Raw genomic sequence first — 5,089 nt, 5'->3', positions numbered from 1 at the left:
AGTCCTTTGTGTAATATTCTAGTCTAAAAGCATGTTCACAACTGACCTCCCCCACGAATACATTTTCGTAGTACGTTTTACTTCTGTGAAGGCATAACTTCCCTCTTTGTGTACGATCCAAAGCTATTGGACCACTACTACCCTTCCTTTTGTGTGCCTTCTCCTCTTCCGTCCAATCTGTCTTCCACTGTCCTGACTTTTTAAGAATCTTTTGCCTTCTATAACGATCATCCACTTGCCCTATAAACTTCTTCTCGACTTCTGACACTTTGCAAGTCAGATTATTTCTGCGGGCATGTGAAGTATCTAAAGTATCCCAAGGAATGAAGAACTTGGCCAATCTGTCTTCACTCTTGTAGTAGTCCCATTTATTCATCTGCTTATAATTCGGGACCTCAGGTAACACTGAATCAAAGTTAGAAAAGTAATACTCAAAACTATCTCTACCATAAAATATGCTAAGCAATAAGCTACATGTAATGCCATAAGTCAGCGGCAGGTGATGATATCTGATGCCTTCATCTACAGACGCAGGCAGCTGCATGCAGACATAGCAGTCCTTAACGTCCATGGCATCTACATACTCGTATAATAATTTGGCATAAGCGTTTGACCTAAAGTCACCCTGGGACTCATCCATGTGTAACCTACGGACCTCTGCTGCTAATAACGCTTTCTCCTGATCGGTTTCACCTTTCTTACCAGCTGCAGTAGGGTTTGGTGTTACTACAGATTTTACGTCTGTTACCTCTGCCTCACTTTCGTGTCCCATCACATATGATACAGTAACTACTAAAGCTATAAGAAGTAGCACACCCACTATAAGTGTGCCTATTATACATTTAGCTCTACGGTTCGGAGCACCGGCTTCCATTTTCTCAGACGGTATGGTTCCCTTCTTACTTTTCAACGCAAAGTTCCTTCTCATGAGTTCCTTTACAGTCTCTCTTTTCTCGACTTCAGTCTTTAGAACCACACAACCGGAAGCGGGCAATCTTCTTTTTGCAAAAGTCTTTTCGAACTTTATCTCAGACAACCCTAGCCCTTCTCCGTCAACTTAGAGGAAACCCCTAAGTTTTCTCTGCATACCTAGGCGCTAGGTTATCTTCTTACTCTTGCTTATTTACAAAGTCTTTAAGCATCTACAATAAGGCTTGGGCCCGCGGCTTGAATAGCATAGTTCAATAGCTCCAAACGGAGAACGTGCTCTTCATGACTTGTTATCGTTGTTCCAAAGTCGGGGAATTGCAATTCGGTGAAAAGCATGTGTTTTAGCTTACTCAGGTAGGGAGGGTTGGGGACTTTGAACGTTAGTGACCCTTCGGTTTCGACTCCAGGCACCAACAGTTGTACTTCTACTGTGATGATGGGTTCAACATTGGCTACCACCACCGCCCGTATTCTCCCTGTCGTCTGTTCCCAAGACATCTGTCGCCAGATATGTCCACTCAGGGGTGGCGAATCTTCTGCTAGGCACACGTACTCGCCTTGACCTTCTTGGACCTGCTGCTTCAGCGCCCAGAGCACCTTCGTCCGGATCTGAGTCTTCGGCTACAGGAGCGAGAGTCCTCTCTGGAGTTGACCTCAGGCTGGACCTTCTCCTCTGTGGCCAGCTGGCCTCTCTACGCCTTGCCCCTCCGCTCCTGGTCCTTCTGCCTCGCTCAGGCTCGCTTTCAGCTTGTTCAGCATCTGATTCGTACTCCCAGCTACTTCCCCCTTCTGTGGCCTCGTCGGTTTCACTGTTGTACTGACCGTCCTCAGCTTGGTCAGACACACTCCCAGCTTCTTCTTGCACCTCTACAGCTTGGCTGGCCCCCTCTGTGGCTTCTCTGTCCGCAGCTGGACGTACATCCGAGAGAGGAGCTGTTCCTTCCAGAGGTGCTGGAACTCTTCGCGTATGAGATGCGTGGATCCAATTGGGCAGCCCTCCCACCTTCACAGCAGTGTTTGTTATTAGGATGATCTGGTAGGGCCCCCTCCACCGGGCATCCAGGCAGCTTCAGTAAGTTTCTAACAGCAACTTGGTTACATGTTGAAAATATATATATATTAAACACATTTAAATTTATCTGCGGCAATTATTAATTCTGTCCAGTAGAGACAGTCCTATAATTAGAGATTCATTCAATTCATAATTCATTGAATAAAGTGCCATGGTGCTACAGTACTACGTGTTTAAAGTGACTTATGCCTTAGTGCTAAACATTAAAGTGACTAGTGCCTATACAGTGCAAACAAGGAGATGATATTGAAAAGATTCTCAAAATTGTACATACTTCACATGTTCTGATGTTGCAACATAGAACACCTTTCGATTACAGCGAGGATGTGCAAAAACAGCGACCAAAAATGTAAAACCAATATAAACAAGCACCACCCAGCGACATGCCTAAAACAATCGATAAAAAGACACATAGATAAAACCTACCCATAATGTCTTAAAACCAATCATTAAAAACAATGCCCTAGGGATACGTATACATAGAGGGTTCACCTTATTCTCATTTAATATTCTGCCAGAAACTCCTTTTCTAACAAATGCAGTAATTAAAATGATCTGTGTCCTATGTTTGGTACTCAAACAAAGTCAAGGTACAGTTTCTGAAAGCGTGTAAAAAAGGGTCAATCTAAAAATAAAGAACCTTCATATAGAAATTATTCTCATAAAAATGTATGAAGGTCCTCGGTTGCATTGAGACCCCCCGGCCACTTAGAGTCGAACTCTAATATATAGCTTGTCTCCAATCTACGTAGACTAGCTTCTCTGTCCCCTCCTCTCTTTGTTAAAGGAATTGACTCTATGGCATAGTATCTAAGAAATTGGGGGTCTGTGATGGACGCACGGAGGGGGGGGGGCGTAGAATAGAAGGAGCCTCACTCAGGTATAGTTGAACTGGAGGAGTGTTTTTATTTTATACTGTCAGAAGACGAAAGAAAACAACAGGACTCTCGGGGTTCGAGATGGCAAAACTAATTGTTAGCTCTTGACTCTCTTTCTTTCTTGGTCCGGCCAATTTAGGTCCTTTGATAGCAGGGGTCCACGTTTCACTCAACAGAAGGCATCAAGGATTCGAAGGCACTCAAAAAGAAGGGAAAAGAGACCCTGGGTTACTGGCGCTACCGGGACTCCGGCCATGAAAGAAGGGGGGCGGGGAGTGAGGGGATCACCAGGGACCGTTACCACAACGTGACAAGTAAACTCCACAGATAAGCGCTCGTGTGTACTCAAACTGGTGGGGTGCCATACGGCTCAGACAGGGAACACCGGACTGCTTGCAGGATAGTTTGGCATTGCCGATAAAGAGGGCAGGTATTACAATTTGGTCTGAATTGTTGGACTCTGGGGGGATATATCCTTGGGAGTACCTGAGGGCAAAGATCGGCCCGGGGCTCTCAAGATTTCAATACATACAGCTAACATCATGGTATGAGGCAGAAAAGTGGGAGACCAGTGGAAATAGAGAGATTGAAGACCTGTTGCGAGGGATATGCCCATTAAACAAGGAAATTTCTGTGTGGTACAACAGCTTGTTGGAGGTCGAGGACCATGAGACACCCCCCCTTGCTGCAGTATGGACGGAAACCCCCCTTGGGCCGTCAACAGACTCTTTGTATGAATCTTCATTAAAGACCCTGTACAGATCTGTCAAGCCTGCCTGTTTCTTTTGTCATCAATAGACTCTACCATACCCCTGCAAAAATTGCAAAGTTCGCCCCTGACCCTGCCCCCAAATGCCCCAGGTGTGCGGCACCTCTTGCCAATGACCTACATATCTTCTATGAGTGTCCAACACTGGCGAGATTTTGGACTGAGGTGGGTGACAATTTACGGGACATTTTTAATACCAACATAGAGATTAATATACAACTGGTGTTCTTTGGAGATGATGGCCGCCTCAGCCAGAACCTCTCTCAGAAAGATAGGGGTCTATTATTGTATTTGATATTGTTGGCCAGAAGGGAAGTGTGCAAGAGGTGGAAAGATCCCCTACCCCTGCAAAGGTAAGACTGTCTCAAAGCTGCATTCTCTATGACACGATTAGAGTACGAGGGCGTGGAGGACAAGATATCGAATATCTGGCAGCCCCTCGTGGGCTGGGGTACGAAGCTAAGATTATTGTAAACATCATTGATCTTATGATTACACCAGGGTCCCTTACAAAATAAAGGGACTGGTCGGAGGACCCAAGCGAGTGCGGTAAGCCGTAGGGGTGACAGATTACGAAGGCGGCTTCATAAGACCCGTGGAGGCTTGAAAGGTGAGATGAGGACCAGAAAAAAAAGAAACTCATCTGTGCTTCATTAGTGATTAGCAGTGGGTCACAACTAGATCTACCTCCTGAATACTAATGCGGTAGTTTGCAATTTGTGACCCTCTAGGACATAGGTCTTCGGGCAAGTACTTCACCCCACCACTTCGCCTTTGCGAGCCGTGTGTCTCAGCCCGGCTTCGGCAGCTCCAGCTGCTGGGGGCTTGGCTGAGAGTGTCTGGAGTCACAGGTCAGACGCCAGAGGCGCAACAGTGGGGGGGGGGGGGGGGTAATTCTTCCAACAATAGGAAGAGTAGACATTCAGGGGCTCTAAGAAGGGGTGAAAAAAAGAAAGCCTCGTTAACGCGAAATGGTCTTTTAAAGACCTGTGAAGTACTCAGGAGTGGCTGTTTTAAAGTGCTAAATTCAATTGAACAGATGTGATTGGAGGTGAAGTCTTGAGGGACAAGTAGACAATATTGTGGTGAAGAGTGTTCTGAGAAGTGAGGAGATATAAGTGAGGTAGAGAGAGAAGGGGTAGAGAGTTAAATAAAGAGGAGTGAAATCAAGAGAACTATGACGACAGGTATGCAGAAAGATTGCTAATTTAATTGCACTAACGTTAGGCTGAAACAGGAACTGAAAACTGCGGTAAAATCTTATAAGAAACTCATTGTTATGGTAAAATCTGAGTATTATGCCATGATCATTCTTGAACCACTGAATGCGACAAAAAGTCTTTTCCAGAGCTTTGGCTCTTTGGTGGTCTCATTTCAAGCCTTATGTAATCATTCTTTAATGACAGGTAAAGTCCCTGCGGACTGGAAAAGAACAAAGGT

Source organism: Lissotriton vulgaris, chromosome 7, assembly GCF_964263255.1.
Source record: "Lissotriton vulgaris chromosome 7, aLisVul1.2, whole genome shotgun sequence".
NCBI classification, from domain to species: domain Eukaryota; kingdom Metazoa; phylum Chordata; class Amphibia; order Caudata; family Salamandridae; genus Lissotriton; species Lissotriton vulgaris.
This window is presented reverse-complemented; position numbering follows the sequence as displayed.